At 36.2% G+C, this 19,492-nt stretch overlaps 1 pseudogene; it reads left to right on the top strand.

Moving 5' to 3' along the window:
* Positions 1-2,275: 2,275 nt before the first annotated feature.
* LOC133038455 (uncharacterized) lies at positions 2,276-7,321 on the top strand (annotated as a pseudogene).
* The last annotated feature ends 12,171 nt before the right edge of the window (positions 7,322-19,492 follow it).

The raw sequence follows: 19,492 nt of genomic DNA, 5'->3' as shown, positions 1-19,492 counted from the left end.
TCTTCTCCAGAAGACCAATCTCTTGTTCAGTCAAGTAGTTCTTCACAACCTCTAGGACAGAGTAAGAACAGAAATAGAACAACTAGAACCTAGATGAACAACTAGGCTCTCGCAAAACAAAAAAACACTCTTCTTTCTAAAAGATAAATGCAAAAAATGAATATTGGAAGAGTTGATTCGAATGGTTGCTCTCTAGGCTCTATTTATAGAACATAGAAACCAAAGAGACAACCACAAGTTCGAATCTACAACTGTACAAAAACTTTCCTAAGAAAACACGATCTGCTACATCAGAATCGGATGCTGATGCAGCAGATCACACCAGAATCGGGAAACTTGCTAAAACCGGGTCCGATCTTCTATCAATGCTTGATTCCTGCCAAAAACAGATTAGATATTCTGATTGTATCAAGATACAATCGAAATCAATAAGGAAAAGTCAATAATCAAAGTTTCCCTAAAAAAGACAACTTTCCAAAAGAGAATTTCTTCTCTTTTAAGAAGTTTTCAACAAAGGAAAGTTCAGCTGAAAGTGCAACTTTCCTAACAAGGAAAAGGGCAACTAAAAACCGAATTTATAAGGTAAGAATCCGAATATGAATGCTCAACAATCTTACCATAAATGGAAAAATTATTTTGTCAACTAACTTGCCAAAAAAGGACTTTACAATCTCCCCCTTTGATGAGGACATCAAGGACCAAGTATCAAGTCCAATTCCAGTGGGTCCAGTGACTAGGGCACGAGCTAAGAGATTCAAGGAAGAGCTTAACAGCCTAGTACACAAAGTCTTAAATCAAGAAGAGACCGTGGTCAACACGGAAGGAGAACAAAGATTGGTCATACTCATCAAAGTGGACTGAATTTTGAAGCTTCATTATATGTGTCACGTTTTATTTAATTTTATGTGTCACGTTTTTATCATATGGTCGTAGTTGTCACATTTATATGTGTCAAGTTCTTTTGTGTGGGAGTTACAAGAGTGGAGTCAAAAGGTCTTCATTATGGAGCTTTCATTATGAAGACCAAGAGTCTTATTTAGTATGCTTTTATTGGAAAGACCAAAGGTCTTAGGTGTGTTAATGTTGAAGTCCAAAGGTCTTGTAGGTGTCATTTTCGTCCTATAAAAGGGACTACCTTTCCATTGTAAAAACCAAATTATCATATATGCAAATTGTGAGTTTTATCTTCTAGAGTTCTTGAAGAAACTTGTGAACTTATCAAGGAGGTATCCTTGTGGCATTCAACTTGACTTATCAAACGGATTTCCATCCTCGTTTGTGGCGTCTTCCTTATACCAAGGTTCGTGCTTCGCTAAGCATTGGGTCGAGGTTCCATTCCAACATCGTTTGTTCTTGGTGGCTGATCCATATTTGGTGTCGGGTTTCATCACAAGTTGGTGTGGTTCGTATCAGTTGGTATCAGAGCAAAGGTTCATCCGGTTTGGCTTATCCTTTTTATTCTTTTAGTGTCTCAATATTTCAAAAAAAAAAAAAACTCTATTCGTGTTCTTTGTTGTTAGTCTTGTTCTTGTTCTCTTTCTTAAAATCTGTAACCATTGTTGTTAATTTCTTTGTCACACTCGTTTCCTTGTTCAATCTTTTCCTTATTTTTTTTTTCTTGTCCTTGTGAAATTCCTTGAAATTCGAATCTGTTTGATATTGCTAAGTCCTAATCTGTCTTCATTTCAACTCATTTGTTTTCCCTTGTTCCCATTGTTTACTCTAGTGTCAAAGAGTTTTGGAAGCATTGTTATTGAAGCGTTTTGGTATTAATTCGTACTTGAATTCAGGTTGGCTTTTGGTTTTCAAAAAAAAAAAAAAAGGTCTGGAAACCCATCTTAAGTTTTTTTTGTTATATTCTTGTTCCTTATAGTCTAAAGGCCCTTTTGCCTAAACCCCACTCTAGTGTTCCAAAATCACCAAAAAAAAAAAAAATCACCACTTTTCGCCACTTTTTCATCGGTTTTCGTTTGCTTTATTGGGTAGAATTGACTGCTTGAACCTCCATTTCACTAGTTTTCAAAGAGCTTAAAGAAGATAAAGAGTGGAAAAAGGCAGAGGTGTGAGCTTATTTGAGGGTAAAAGCCATCATTGAGTGAAACACGAGTGACTTTGAGTGACCACTTTTCTTTGAGTGGAACACGTGAGGGAGTGTAGTGAGGTCCTTTCTATACTTGTCTAACTTTATTGTTTTGCAGAATTTTTAATCATGTCACAAAACACGGGTGATAACAATCCACAACCTACAGTTCTAAATCTACAACTTCAAGCCATTATGGGGGAGATGAGGAGATTGTTGAGGGAGGAGTGTGAGCAAATACATGAGCGATTGAATAGGGTGGAAGAAGGAGCACAACGGAGACCAAGGGGGAGAAGAGTACACCAAAGGGGGAATGAAAATGAAGGAGATTTCGAAGGAGTAGTTTTTGATGAAGAGGTTGATAGGATGTCGACGGGTACCAATAGGAGGTATGGTAGGAATAGAGAAGATATGAACCAAGTAGACAATTATTTGGGGAATATTAAGATGAGAATCCCAGCCTTTCAAGGGAAGAGTGATCCTGAAGCATACCTAGAGTGGGAGAAGAAAATGGAGTTAGTCTTTGATTGTCACAACTATTCAGACATGAAGAAGGTAAAACTTGCTGCCATTGAGTTTACTGATTATGCTATTGTTTGGTGGGATCAGTTGTGCACTAACAGGAGACGGAGTGGAGATCGCCCTATTGAAACATGGGAGGCAATGAAGAGGGTAATGAGGCGACAGTTTGTACCACCTCATTATTATCGTGATCTCTATCTTAAGTTGCAAGGCCTTTGTCAAGGCTACAGAAGTGTTGATGAGTATTACAAGGAGATGGAGATGGCTATGATTAGAGCCAATGTTGAAGAGGATCGGGAGGCAACAATGGCGAGGTTTTTAAATGGGTTGAACCGAGAGATTTCTGACCCAATCGAGCTACACCATTATGTGGAGTTAGAAGATTTGGTTCACATGGCAATCAAAGTTGAGAGACAGCTCAAGAAGGGTAGTTCAAGTTCGAGATCAAGGCCGAGCACACACAAGCCAAGTACAACACTTTGGAGGTCGAACTATCCAAAGAAGGATGACCAACCCAGTTCATCATCTACACCAAAACCATGCACTACAGCCACGCCACCTCAAGGTAAAAAACTCAAACTAAGTCTCATTCTAGTGAGATAAGGTGTTTCAAATGCCAGGGGCGGGGACATATAGCCACCGGTTGTCCAAACCAAAGAGTTATGGTGATTCGGGAAAGTGGAGAAATAGATTACGAAGGTGAAGATGATCTTGCTGACATGCCACCATTGGAAGATGCTTCTGACAATGAATATGGCCCAGAATCTGGAGAGATGCTTGCACTAGTTACAAGGTGAGTCCTGAATTTGCAAGCAAAAGAAGAGGCAGAAGAAGTGCAGCGGGAGAACATCTTTCACACTCGATGTCATGTGAGGGACAAGGTATGTAGTGTCATTATTGATGGAGGTAGTTGTACTAACGTTGCAAGTGCTTCTATGGTTAACAAGCTTGGGCTTACAACGCTTAAGCATCCTTGTCCATACAAGTTGCAATGGTTGAATGATAGTGGTGAAGTGAAGGTTACAAAACAAGTACTTGTTTCATTTCGCATTGGCAAGTATGAAGATGAGGTGTTGTGTGACGTCGTTCCAATGCAAGCTGGACACCTCCTTCTAGGAAGGCCTTGGCAATTTGATCGACGAGTACAACATGATGGCTTCACCAACAAGTACTCATTTACTTTCCGTCACGGAAATCACTCTAGCGCCTTTGACACCAAAACAAGTGTATGAAGATCAAGCGAGGTTGCAAAAATTGAGTGACAAAAAGAAACTGAGTGAGCAAAAAGAGAGTGGAAAGATGAGTGAGAGGAAACAGAATGAGAGAAAAAGAGAGAAAAGTGTGGAATCAAGTGAGAGAAAACAACACTTTTATGCAAACAAAAGTGAGATTAAGAGAGCATTGTACACAAAACAGCCCATGATTTTACTAGTGTATAAGGAGGCTCTTTTAAATGCTAACCAACTTGATTCTTCGCTGCCAAGTACCATTGTGTCTCTTTTGCAGGAATTCGATGATGTATTTCCCGAGCGAGTACCACATGGGTTACCACCTATTAGAGGAATAGAACATCAAATTGATTTTGTTCAGTGCTTCCATCCCAAACCGACCAGCCTACGAAGCAATCCCGATGAAACAAAGGAATTGCAAAGGCAAATTGAAGAATTGATGGAGAAAGGACATGTGAGAGAAAGCATGAGTCCTTGTTGTTCCGGTGATTCTAGTTCCAAAGAAGGATGGAACATGGAGGATGTGTGTTGACTGTCGAGCCATCAACAATATAACGGTAAAGTATCGACATCCCATTCCTCGTTTAGATGACATGCTAGATGAATTGCATGGTTCTTGTGTGTTTTCAAAAATTGATCTCAAAAGTGGGTATCATCAGATATGTATGAAAGAAGGGGATGAATGGAAAACTGCTTTTAAAACTAAACATGGTTTGTATGAGTGGTTAGTCATGCCTTTTGGATTAACTAATGCACCTAGTACTTTCATGCGCTTAATGAATCATGTATTGCGTGCTTTCATTGGCAAATTTGTGGTTGTGTATTTTGATGATATTCTTATTTACAGTAAGAATTTGCATGACCATGTGTTGCATTTGCAATCTGTTTTGGAAGTCCTTAGGAAACAAAGTTTATATGCTAACCTTAGCAAGTGTACATTCTGCACCGATAAGCTTGTATTCCTAGGTTTTGTTGTAAGTGCTACAGGTATTCGAGTGGAGGAGGAAAAGATCAAAGCCATCCAAGAGTGGCCGACCCCTCCATCGATAGGTAATGTTAGAAGTTTTCATGGACTTGCTAGCTTCTACGGAGGTTTGTGCAAAATTTTAGCACAATTGCCGCTCCACTTACGAAGTAATAAAAAAAAATGTGTCATTCAAATGGGGTGAAGCTCAAGAGGAGGCATTTCAAATTTCTTTGAAATACAAGCTTACGCATGCTCCTTTACTTGCTTTGCCTAACTTTTCTAACACTTTTGAAATTGAATGTGATGCTTCTGGGTTTGGTATTGGCGCTGTTCTTATGCAGGATGGGAGACCGCTTGCATACTTTAGTGAAAAGCTAAGTGGGGCTGCCCTCAATTACCCCACTTATGACAAAGAATTGTATGCACTAGTGCGTGCCTTAGAAACATGGCAGCACTATTTGTGGCCAAAGGAGTTTGTGATTCGCACGGATCATGAATCCTTGAAACATTTGAAAAGCCAACACAAACTCAACAAGAGACATGCACGATGGGTTGAGTTCATTGAGACCTTTCCTTATGTCATTCGGTATAAACAAGGTAAGGAGAATGTGGTTGCTGATGCCCTTTCTCGCAGGTATGCTCTAATCTCTACTCTTGATGCTAAATTGCTTGGGTTTGAACATATAAAAGAGTTGTATTCTGCTGACCATGATTTTGGGGAAATTTATGCTCTTTGTGAAAAGACTGCTGAAGGAAAGTTTTATAGGCATGAGGATTTTCTATTTAGGGAACATAGATTGTGTGTGCCTAATTGTTCTGTGAGAGATTTGCTTGTTAGAGAGTCCCACGGGGGAGGGTTGATGGGACATTTTGGAGTTGCTAAAACTCTAGCTATGTTGCAAGAGCATTTCTTTTGGCCCCATATGAAACGGGACGTTGAGCGAATTTGTGGTAGGTGTGTCACTTGTAGGCAAGCTAAATCAAGAGTGCAACCAAATGGCCTTTACACACCCCTACCTATCCCTAGTTCACCATGGGTTGACATTTCTATGGATTTTGTGTTAGGTCTACCAAGAAGTAAGCGTGGGAGGGATTCAATCTTTGTGGTAGTAGACCGATTTTCTAAAATGGCTCATTTTATCCCTTGTCATAAAACTGATGATGCATCTAATGTTGCAGATTTGTTCTTTAGGGAAATTGTGAGATTACATGGTATGCCTAGAACAATTGTATCAGATAAGGATGCTAAGTTCCTAAGTTACTTTTGAAAAACATTGTGGGGAAAACTTGGGACAAAATTGTTATTTTCTACTACTTGTCACCCTCAAACAGATGGTCAAACAGAAGTAGTTAATAGGACCCTATCCACCTTGTTAAGGGCAATCATAAGTAAAAACATTAAGACTTGGGAAGATTGTTTGCCACATGTTGAAATTGCCTATAATCGTGCAATGCATTCTGCTACTAAATTTTCACCATTTGAAATTGTGTATGGTTTTAATCCTCTAACTCCTTTGGATTTATCACCTTTACCTGTTTCTGAGCATTTGAATTTAGATGGCGAGAAGAAGGCAGAATTTGTGAAGAAATTCCATGAGAGGGCCCGACTCAGCATAGAAAGGAGGACTGAACAATACCTTAAAGCAGGCTAACAAGGGTCGTCACAAGCAGGTTTTTGAACTAGGTGATTGGGTATGGTTACACATGAGGAAAGAGAGATTTCCAACACAAAGGCGTTCTAAATTGCTGCCTCGCGGAGATGGTCCATTTCAAGTACTTGAACGGATCAATGACAATGCCTACAAACTCGATTTGCCAGGTGAATATAATGTTAGTGCTACATTTAATGTTTCTGATTTAAGTCCATTTGATACAGGTGAAGATTTGAGGACAAATCCTTCTAAAGAAGGGGGGAATGATGAGGACATCAAGGACCAAGTATCAAGTCCAATTCCAGTGGGTCCAGTGACTAGGGCACGAGCTAAGAGATTCAAGGAAGAGCTTAACAGCCTAGTACACAAAGTCTTAAATCAAGAAGAGACCGTGGTCAACACGGAAGGAGAACAAAGATTGGTCATACTCATCAAAGTGGACTGAATTTTGAAGCTTCATTATATGTGTCACGTTTTATTTAATTTTATGTGTCACGTTTTTATCATATGGTCGTAGTTGTCACATTTATATGTGTCAAGTTCTTTTGTGTGGGAGTTACAAGAGTGGAGTCAAAAGGTCTTCATTATGGAGCTTTCATTATGAAGACCAAGAGTCTTATTTAGTATGCTTTTATTGGAAAGACCAAAGGTCTTAGGTGTGTTAATGTTGAAGTCCAAAGGTCTTGTAGGTGTCATTTTCGTCCTATAAAAGGACTACCTTTCCATTGTAAAAACCAGATTATCATATATGCAAATTGTGAGTTTTATCTTCTAGAGTTCTTGAAGAAACTTGTGAACTTATCAAGGAGGTATCCTTGTGGCATTCAACTTGACTTATCAAACGGATTTCCATCCTCGTTTGTGGCGTCTTCCTTATACCAAGGTTCGTGCTTCGCTAAGCATTGGGTCGAGGTTCCATTCCAACATCGTTTGTTCTTGGTGGCTGTTCCATATTTGGTGTCGGGTTTCATCACAAGTTGGTGTGGTTCGTATCACCCTTTGGCACTTTAAATGAACAAAATAATTTTTAACATAAAGTACCTGCAAGGCAAAGTTAGCAAGAGCAAAAGATACTACTCCCCCCGAGTAACACAATCGAATATCACAAAGAAACCAAAAAACAAATTAACTTTAAAAGATATGTTCACAAGTACTAATCAACCACAACTCCCCCTGGAAAAAGGGTCCAGAGTTGGGCAACAAACAAATTAAAAATAAATATCTCTCCCCCTTTTTGTTTATCGGAGTGCCAAAGTAAACAAAGAAAGAAAAATAGATATAAGTTCAAACAAAAGCAAAGAAAAAACAACAACTTAGTCTCGGTAGAGTTTAACCAAAGAAGTCAATTGCTTGGACATCTCATACTGAAGTTCTTCCATTGCTGCAAGTCGATTGTTCACATTCTGAACTTCTGACTTGACTTCTAGGAGTTCTGCTGCAGCAGAACTTGAACTTCCAGCAGCAGCTCCAGCCTTTGGCCGTTTTTGAAACACACCATCAAAGTATTCAGAGGGTTGGAATGTAGGTCCACTGATAGGAGGCTCAAGTGTTTCATGTGATTGGGCCACATTCTTCTGAGAAGATAAAACCTTATAGATTAGATTTGGAAATACAAGTTTAAAGGTGGGCTTTTTACCTCTTCAGAAGGAGACAATCTAGTTCAGAATGTGTGAGGCCAAATCAATTGAAGTTCCAGAAGTGATGCGGTATAAGAGGGATGCCACATCTTGAGACACTACGGTCTTGTTGGAGTTAGGAACCCAATTGCTTAGAGCAAACCGCATAAGAGATGCATGAGCAAAAGTGAGATGAGTGATGCGAAGACTCTCCCCTGGTTTCAATTCTGAACGAGCACCTGTGAGTTCAGAGAGCATCAACTCACGATCCATGGACATCACTGCATTGGAGAGATTCTCGGGCAATTGCAAAGCTTGAGCAATATCCTTTTCAGAAAAAGAGAACCAATGACCCCTAACATAAACTCTTCGATATAGTCTAGAATTCTCATCAAGAAAATCATCAGTGAGATTAGCATAGAAATCCTTAACAATGTTTGCAATGAATCCAATAAAACCAGTGAGAGTGTTTTCCCATTGATGAAATTGAATAAACTTTACAATTCCATAAACCCAATGAGCATGCAAATCATAGTTCCTCTCACTTTCAAACTTACGGTTTGCATATAAATTCCAGTCACGTTCATTATCACGATAATAAAATCGAGGGCAGTCAGAAAGAGATGAAGGAACATTACCAGAAGAAAGCTCTACCATAGGCTGCTTGCCTTTGGCAGCAGCAGAAGCCTTTGCTGCAGAAGCAGATTTTGACCGAGGAGACTCTGGCTCAAGTTTTGTGTCCTCACTGTCCTTCTCAGAATGAAGAGACACTGATTTGTCTAAAGAGACTTCCATTGGATCCTCTTCTTCTGAACTGGAACTTGAAGAGGCCGAGGGTGGATTAGTCTTGAGTTTCTTCTTGGCTGGAGGGACTGCCTTATCACGAGTTTGAGAGGCTCGAAGTTCCTTCTCAGCAGAGGCTTGCTGGGCTCGTGTTCGAGTAGAAGGGCCTGTTGGAGTGGAGCCAGGAATTGATGCAGCAGGAGGGGGAACTGCCAACGGAGGAGGAGATTCCTTCGACGATTCAGATGAAGAAGACCAGGTTCGAAGAGGTCTTACCGATTTGCGAGCAACTTGCTTGGGTGGACGTTTTGGCTTCTCGGTTTGAGATTCACGCTGGGGAAGCGATGAATCTTCAGGCTTTGCAACAGCAGGAGGATGAACTGAAGCAGCAGGAGGTGCATTGGAAGGAGTTGCAACGGTTTCTTCCAATTTTTTAGAGTGCCCTAGATTCTTGGTTCTCACCATTTTGGATCTGAAGGAGAAGATGAACAGAAACACAAGGAACAAGAGAATAGGTTCGGGTAGGTGGTGAGTTAAATGACAAAGATTGGTTTATATAAACTTGAAAGCAAGACAAGAAAAAGGAAACCAATTTTGAAAATTTAAATGGAAACTACCAGCCCATGAACAAATAAAAGGAAATCGCCCACTCCTCAACTTCTTTCCCTTTTTTTTAAGAAAAAAAAAATAAAATAAAAGGAAACTAGAATTACCAACAATATTTCCAAACATAAGACAATCTTTCAAGATTAAAGGCACATTACCATATAAAGATTAATCTTTAATAGGAAACATATCAAAATAAATTAAAGAAGAATGAATGTTGATACTTACCATTTAAGCACAAGATTTCCTTAACCCAAGAAACAAGTCACACGCCTCCCTCCTTTTTTTTTATTTTTTTTTAAGAAAACCGAAAAATAAAATACAATGTGTACAATAAATATATGTGATTCTAATCAAGCAATGTAATCAAATATCATTGACAATTGACAAAATAAGATACATGTTATGCTTTTAAGGAAAATAACTAATTAGTATCTCAGGAACAAATCATACTTAATTGATGTTGAGGAAAAAGATATGCATGTTACTAAAAATTGTGAACCAGGATTATCAATTTAATTTAATAGAGGAGACTTACAAAGTTGAACACACTTGTCAGACATAAGTGTGTGCAGTGAAAATAGGATCATTGTCCTTGGCAAGATTTTTCATTTTCGCCTTTTTCAATTTGATCCCGCAACTGGATGCTATCACACCATACTGAAGGTAGCCCTTTTCTATGGTAGTGCATCCTCATCATAGTTGCTAATTACAATGTTCCAGCTTACTCAAAAGATGGCTTTCACACCTTAGTATGGGTAGCTCTATTCCAGTAAGGGGTCTGACAAGTCTGAAACAAAAATTGCTCAACTCTGTATAAGTACATTATTTAAACCTAGATACAAATAAAGAGTAACATGAATCTTTTAACACAACATCACAAAGTATGATAAGAATGAGATCCTAACTAATTATAATCCAAAAGCATAAACATGATTTGTCAAAATACAATGAAAGAAGATTAAGAGCTAGAGAAGAATCACATAACAATATTGTACAAAAATATGAACAAGAGAGATTTAAACAATGCAAACTCCCAAAGACTTTCTGAGGGAGTCAAAGCGACTTGCATCTAGGGCCTTTGTGAAAATATTAGCTAATTGTTTTTCAGTATCAACATATTCTAATTGCAAAGATTTATTTTCAACAAGTTCCCTGATAAAGTGATGCCTTATATCAATGTGCTTTGTTCTAGAATGTTGAACAGGATTTTTGGAAATATTTATGGCACTAGTGTTATCACAAAAAATAGTCAAAACACCCAATTCAAATCCATAATCAATCAACATTTGTTTCAACCATAATAGTTGAGTACAACAACTGCCAGCAGCTATGTACTCAGCTTCGGCAGTGGACAAAGAAATGGAATTTTGTTGCTATGCCAAGATACTAGATTATTCCCAAGAAAGAAACACCCTCTACTTGTGCTCTTTCGATCATCAGCATTGCCTGCCCAATCTGCATCACTAAAACAAGCAAGATTAGAATTAGTATCTTTCGAGTACCAAATTCCATAATCAAGAGTGCTATTAACATATCGAATAATCCTTTTCACAGCTGATACATGAGATTCCATAGGATTACTTTGATATCTAGCACAGACTCCCACACTGTAACAAATATCAGGACGACTAGCAGTTAAATACAAAAGACTCCCAATCATGCTACGATAGAGTGTAGTGTCTACCTTTACTCCATTATCATCTTTTGTCAATTTCAATGTGGTGATCATTGGAGTACTTACCTGCTTAGCCGATTCAAGACCAAATTTCTTGACAAGGTTCTTAGCATACTTACTTTGAGATACAAATGTACCTCCTTCCATTCGTCTCACTTGAAGACCCAAAAAGAAAGTAAGCTCACCAACCATGCTCATTTCAAATTCACTTTTCATTTGATCAACAAAAACCTGCACTTCATGGTTAGATGTAGAACCAAAAACTATATCATCAACATAAATTTGAGCAATGATAAAATCAGATTTTATATGTTTGATGAAAAGAGTTTTATCCACACTACCTCTTTGATAATCATGTGAAAGTAAAAATTGAGTTAACCTTTCATACCAAGCTCGAGGAGCTTGTTTCAGACCATACAAAGCTTTTTCAAGCTTGTACACATGGTCTGGAAATTGAGGATCTTCGAATCCTTTTGGTTGCTCAACATAAACTTCCTCATTTAAAATACCATTTAGGAAGGCAGATTTTACATCCATTTGAAACAATTTAATATTCAAAATACAAGCAATACACAAAAGTAAACGAATTGATTCTAATCTTGCAACAGGAGCAAAAGTTTCATCAAAATCAATACCTTCTACCTGTGTGTACCCTTGTGCCACCAAAGGAGCCTTGTTTCTCACAATTGTACCGAACTCATCACTTTTATTTTTAAATAACCACTTTGTTCCAATTACATTTATACCTTTTGGTCTTCGGACCAAAATCCATACCTTGTTGCGAACAAATTGGTTGAGTTCCTCTTGCATTGCATTGAGCCATTCCTCAAAGGTCATGGCTTCCTTCACATTTTTCGGTTCATATTGAGAAACAAAACAAAGAAAGCTGATCAAATTAACATACCTTCTGCGAGTTACCATGCTTTCTTCAGGATTTCCAAGAATGAGATCTTTTGGATGATTCAATTTGACTCTGGTGCTTGGTTCTTTCTGAATAGAATCAGTGATGATGTTTGGATGAGTTAAGATAGACGGTTCTGGTTCTCCAGTCTTAGTTGCAGCAGCAGATTCGTCATTTGCAGCATCATAAATGGGTTCTGCTGCATCAGGATCTGCTTTTGCTGCTTCTGGAGGAGCATCCATGAGACTATCTATCTTGGCTTCTGTGGACAACTCTGAAAAATCTTTAAAATCATCAACAACCACATTAGCTGATTCCAAAACAGTTTGAGTTCTCATGTTATAAACACGATAAGCTCTACTGTTTAAGGAATATCCAATAAACACACCAACATCACTTTTAGCATCAAATTTACCAATAAACACTCTGTTTATTATATAGCAAGCTGTGTTAATAGCTTCAGCCCATAAGCACTTTGTTAACTTCTTGCTATTTAACATCACTCTTGCCATTTCCTGCAATGTTCGATTCTTCCTCTCAACAACTCCATTTTGTTGAGGAGTTTTGGGAGCTGAAAATTTATGAGTTATACCTGTAGACTTGCAAAAATCATCATACACAGAATTTTCAAACTCCTTACCATGATCACTTCGAATTCGAACAATTTTCCCAATATTACAACCTTTCTCAACTCTTAATCTCACACAAAGAGTTTTAAAGGCATCAAAAGTGTCAGACTTTTCTCTTAAGAAATCTACCCAAGTAAAACGAGAGAAATCATCAACACAAACAAAGATATATCGTTTACCATTCAAACTTTCAACTTGGATTGGACCCATAAGATCCATGTGAAGCAATTCCAATACTTTTGAGGTATTGATATCAGACACAGGCTTGTGAGTGATTTTTAATTGCTTCCCAAGTTGACACGGTTCCCACTTACCAACACTTTCCTTACCAAGCTTGGGAAGTCCTCGAACAATACCTGCATTTGACTATTTTTTCAGGTTTTTATAATTAATATGCCCAAGCTTGGCATGCCACAAATCTGTGGTGTTGTTGATAGCTGAATGACAAGTAAACACATGGGTTAGAGTATAACAGTTATCATTAGATCGAAATCCTTGCAAGATACATTTATTATCATCATTAAGAACATAGCAATGATCACTATCAAATGAAACAGTAAACCCTTGGTCACAAATTTGACTAATGCTAAGTAAATTAGCCCTCAATCCTTCAACTAACATCACATTTTTTAGTCTATGTAACCCTTCAAAATTTAAAGTTCCCATACCAACAACTTTTCCACATAAGCCATTACCAAAAGTGACTTCTCCCCATTGCATAGGCCAAATGTTAGTCAAAAAGTCCTTGTCACCTGTCATATGTCTAGAACAACCACTGTCAAAATACCACATTTGAGAAGCAGCAGTTTTATCAGAAAAACCAGCTAGACAATTCTTTTTCACCCATATTTGTTTCAAACCTTTATGTTTCTTTTGAGATTTTTCCAAATTATCAAAATAATTTGTTTTATACAGATTTTTCAACGTGAAACATTTAGGTCTGATATGTCCTTTTCTACCACAAAAATGACAAGTGGGAACAAATCTTTTTACCTGTGATCTTACTCTTTTCGAAAATCCTGGAGTTTTTGCAGCATCAAAAACAGCTCTTGCTGCAACAGGCTGTGAAACTGTTACAGCAGACTTTGTAGTCTCAGAGTAGTTCGTTAGAACACTAGATTTTACAAACTTCGTGACTCCAGAACTTTCCATTCCATTTGAACCAAGGCCTGCGAAACCTCTTTGACCTGCATTCTGAGCTTTTTCAAAAATAGAAGATCCAGGGTTAAGCATTTGAACATTTTTCTTAAAATTCTCAAGTTCCTTTTTTAAGAGAGTGATTTTTTCATCTTTATCACAAACACTTGTCTCATACTCTGTTATTTTCAATTCACACATTTCAATTTGATGAGACAATTTTTTATTCAATTTATTCAACTCTCTATTTTCAGAAGCAACCTGAATCCATTTTTCATACATGACTTTGTATGATTCAGCAAGAGACTCTTCACAGATTTCAGACTCATCTGAATCTGATTCCTCTTGTTCGGTGGTATTATTCAGTCATACCAATTTAGCTTTCACCTGTGAATCACACAACATATTAGTCATAACAGAAGTTAGGGCAACATTTTCAGAATTATCTTCATCACTTTCGGTTTCATCATCACTCCAAGTGACATTGAAACTTTTCTTATTCTTTTTCAAGGTGTTTGCACACTCAGCTTGAATATGCCCAAAACCTTCACATTCCCTGCACTGAATTCCCTTTTTGTTAGAGACAGATGGTTTAATAAAAGTGTTACCTTTTGAACCTTTCGAAATATTCTTTTTATTTCCCATCTTTTTCATAAATTTCTGAAAATTCTTAGTTAATAAAGCAATCTCATCATCACATTCACTATCAGAATTTTTATTGTCAGCAACTTTCAAAGCAATACTCTTACCTTTATCAGCAATGGATTTGGATTTGTCCTTTTGTTTAATCTGTTGATTTAATTCAAAAGTACGTAAGGAACCCATCAATTCTTCCACCTTCATAGTGCTAAAATCTTTAGCTTCCTCCATTGCCAAAAGTTTAGTATCAAACCTTTCTGGAAGTACTCTAACAATTTTTCTCACAAGAACAGAGTCATCAAGCTTTTCACCAAGAGCAAAATATTCATTAGCAATGTCAGATAATTTTTCAAAGAATTCAGTTAAGGTTTTATTATCAGACATTCTAAGCTCATCAAATTTAGTTTGAAGCATGATAAATCTAGATCTTTTCACATCAGAAGTTCCCTCAAACTGAGTTTGAAGGATCTCCCAAGCTTCCTTAGCAGAAACACAAGATGATATAAGTTTAATGTAACCCTTACCTACACCGTTAAAGATAGCATGCAAGGCTTTGCTATTGTAGGCAGAAAGTTTATCATCTTCAATAGACCATTCCAGTTCAGATTTTATAGTAGTATTACCTGAAGAATTTGTCTCAACTGGAAGAGACCAACCTGATAGAACCATTCTCCAAGCTTTCTCATCTTGAGATTTGATGAAGGCCCTCATTCTAACTTTCCAATAAGGATAGTTAGAGTCATTAAGCAACGGTGGTCTAGAAATATAACTTCCTTCTACAAAAAATGACATTTTAACACAAAAACGTTATAGGACCACACTAAGAGTTTAGTGTCCCGCTCTAATACCAATTGAAAAACCGTATTTTTGCAAATGTCAGTTGTATATAAGAAAATATAAAAACTGTAAGCGTTTGCAGAAGTAGAAAGTAATTCTGCTATAGCAAAACAGAACAGGCAGAATATAAAATATTTGTAGAAAAATAAATAACTTGACACAAGAGATTTATACGTGGTATCAGTGTTCTCACAAACACTCCTAGTCCACGGGGCCACGCCCAGAGAATGAAATCAATTAATAAAGTATCAAAAATTACAAAGACAATTGACTTAAACAAGTTTAGACTCCCTCTAAAGTATTGCCGCAATCCTTTGTAATCCACTTCATGAATCTGACTTCTTGAAACACCTTCAAGCCCAAACTCCTTTCGTCTTTGAAGTGTGAGTGCTTACTTCCTCCCGAAGTAAGGCTTCAACAAGTCTTCTCCCGAAGACCAAATGCTTACTTCCTCCCGAAGTAAGGCTTTACCAAGTCTTCTCCCGAAGACCAATCTCTTGTTCAGTCAAGTAGTTCTTCACAACCTCTAGGATAGAGTAAGAGCAGAAATAGAACAACTAGAACCTAGATGAACAACTAGGCTCTCGCAAAACAAAGAAACACTCTTCTTTCTAAAAGATAAATGCAAAAAATGAATATTGGAAGAGTTGATTCGAATGGTTGCTCTCTAGGCTCTATTTATAGAACATAGAAACCAAAGAGACAACCACAAGTTCGAATCTACAACTGTACAAAAACTTTCCTAAGAAAACACGATCTGCTACATTAGAATCGGATGTTGACGCAGCAGATCACACCAGAATCGGGAAACTTGCTAAAACCGGGTCCGATCTTCTATCAATGCTTGATTCCTGCCAAAAACAGATTAGATATTCTGATTGTATAAAGATACAATCGAAATCAATAAGGAAAAGTCAATAATCAAAGTTTCCCTAAAAAAGACAATTTTCCAAAAGAGAATTTCTTCTCTTTTAAGAAGTTTTCAACAAAGGAAAGTTCAGCTGAAAGTGCAACTTTCCTAACAAGGAAAAGGGCAACTAAAAACCGAATTTATAAGGTAAGAATCTGAATATGAATGCTCAACAATCTTACCATAAATGGAAAAATTATTTTGTCAACTAACTTGCCAAAAAAGGACTTTACATATACTTTCAATAATCAAATTGTATATTAGTTTATATTTACAAATAAATAGGTATATCAAAAAAAAATAATAATTTAATTATTTTTAAAACAACAATAAGTTTTGCCGGAAAAGTCACTGGCACCGAAAAACTCGCTGGAAAAGTCACCAGTACCGTAAAAGTTACCGGCACCGAAAAAGTCATTGTCGCCGGTAAAGTCACTGGAAAAGTCACCAGAATAAAATATCTTAGATATAACTAAATATATAACCGGTTCTATTGTGTTACAAAACCGATTATAATTAAATATAAATAACATAAAATAATTCAAACCAGTTATAATTAAAATAGTTTCGGTTCTATAATAGTGTCATAATGAATAAAAATAAATAACACGAAATAACTCAAACCACCGGTTATATAACATAATGAAGACAAACAAGTAACACGCAATAACTCAAACCGATTACAATTAAAAACAAAAAAGAAATCAGTTCCTAAAACACTAAAATATAAATTAAAAACAAAACTAGTTTCACAATAAAATACTTCATAACACATAATACTTCATAAAACCGGTTATATTTTTTTTTTAAAAAAAAAGTTGGGAAATATCTCGGATATAATAAAAATAGAACCGGTTCTTTAACATAATGACAATAAATAACACAAAATAACGTAAACTGGTTATAATTAAAATATAACCGGTTCTGTAACATAGTGAATAAAAATAAATAACACAAAATAACTTAAACCAGTTATAATTAAAATAGAATCGGTTTTATAACAATGTTATAATGAACCAGTTTTATAACAATGTTATAATTAATAAAAATAAATAACACAAAATAACTCAAACCGGTTATAACTAAAATAGAACCGGTTATATAGACATAATGAATGAGTATTTTTTAGGTAGATATGGTATGGGTGTAATTATTTGGTGAGTTGGAGCATGTTGAATGGATGTTTTTGTTTAAGCTATTTTATTTAACTGGTTTTTGTATCTTAGTTGCTTTACGGAACCAGTTTTTTTGTCTTAAATTTTTAACTATTTGATAAATATAAACGGTTTCTTTATATTATATTTGAATTATTATTTGTGCTTATTTATTTTGTTATAAAACTGGTTCTTTTCATATTTATGCCTCAATATTTTTTAAAATTGATCTCTATTTTTTTAAAAAAGAAAAATTATAATCGGTTTTATGAGGTATTATGTGTTATGAGTTTTTTTATTTTAGAACTAGTTTTGTTTTTAATTTATGTTTCAGTGTTTTTGGAACTGATTTCCCCTTTATTTTTTAATTGTAATCGGTTTGAATTATTGTGTGTTACTTGTTTGTATTCATTATGTTCTATTTAAGTTATAACCGGTTCTAATTTAATTATAATTAGTTTGAGTTATTTTGTTTTATTTGTTTTTATTCTTTATTTTACAGAACCGGTTATACTTTAATTATAACTAGTTCTATTTTTGTTTATATTTGAGACATCTACTTCTGGTGACTTTTTCAGTAACTTTTTTCGGCGACAGTGACTTTTTCGACGACGGTGACTTTTCTGGTGGCAATAATTTTTCCGATGACTTTTTCAGATGCCGTTAACTTTTCCGATGACTTTTCCGGCTCTGGTGACTTTCGGCGACTTTTCCTGCAAAAATTATCAATGTTTACAAATATGAGATTTCTATCCTTTTTTACAAAAATATGGCATAAAAAAACAAAAAAAACAAAAAAAACAAAAAAACCCATAACTCCTTAGCTTTATTTATTTATGCCATAGAAAAATAAACTCTTAAAATTTTCCCATATATAGTGTAATTTCTACTAAAATAAAATTGTAGGAAGTACATGTCGCCCATGGACTTTAATTTTTGGCTACTACTTATTGGGCACCAACACATTTCTTCACAAGATTATGTTATTTTTAGAATAATTTTGTTATAAAATAATATTTATCTTTAGTTCCTATCACCAGTCTTAGAAGAGGAAACATTTGGGTACAATTATATTTTATGGTAATTTGAGACTAAACCCTCTCAACTTTCATTCAACTTGCATTTAATCCTCTAAGCTTAAATTTTAGTGAGAAAACCTACCAAATTCATGAATTGTTTGCATTTTGAGGGTGTCGTCCTACAATCTCTATATTTTGCCTCTGTGGCTAGTGACACATCACCACTAAAGTCCAACTTGGCTGCCCATTGTATTATTTTAAAATTTAAAAATAAATTAAAACTAAAAAACATTTTCAATTATTTTATTAACACTTATTATTAATAATAATAAAATTTAATTTCTCTCTCTCTCTCTCTCTCTCTCTCTCTCTCTCTCTCTCTCTCTCTCTCTCTCTCTCTCTCTCTCTCTCTCTCTCTCCTTTCTTTATTTTCTTTCTTTTATCGAGACTTATGAACGCAAGGCTCTGGGAGGCCCAATATTCACAAATCTAATAAAGATGGTGGTTGTAAGGTTCTTAGAAACAATAAACTAATAGTAGCAAGAAAAGAGAATGGTCTCCTATTCCTAGTAACTGTGTATGTCAATGGTGCTCGGGGTAAAAGAGGCTTAGTGTCGATAAAGTATGGATGACTTAGGCAAAGAAGGTGAAGAAGAGGATGTAGTGTTCGTAGCAACCGTTCAGTAAGTAAAAACTCCCATTTACCCTAGCCTCTTACCATCTTTATATAGGCTTTAGGGTTTATTAGTGATCCCCTACATGTCGTGGTTTCTCACAAACAAATCCAGTATCTTTCTCTCAATAATGAATAAGCAATTACATAATAATAAATATCTACAAAAAATCTCCTTATTTCTAGGCAGAAATCCCACAAACATTGGGAAAATAGTTATTCTCGGCTAGAGATGCACCAAATTGAAATGGAGTGACACGTGATGTCACCTCTCGAGTTGGAATTCATGTTATTGGTGAGAAGTGTTGGAAATAGGTTTTTTGGAGTGCCACTGCTCGCGCATTATGCCACATGGGTTGTGGCATAGTTCTCCAACATCCAACACTTAATTACATTACTTAGAGTAAAATGTACCATCCTACCTTGTGATCTAATTTTGAACCCAATAACTTCGGAATTG

Source organism: Cannabis sativa, chromosome 5 (genome assembly GCF_029168945.1).
Source record: "Cannabis sativa cultivar Pink pepper isolate KNU-18-1 chromosome 5, ASM2916894v1, whole genome shotgun sequence".
Taxonomy (NCBI): Eukaryota; Viridiplantae; Streptophyta; class Magnoliopsida; order Rosales; family Cannabaceae; genus Cannabis; species Cannabis sativa.
The sequence above is the reverse complement of the archived record's forward strand: the minus strand, read 5'-3'. Positions and strand labels throughout refer to the sequence as shown.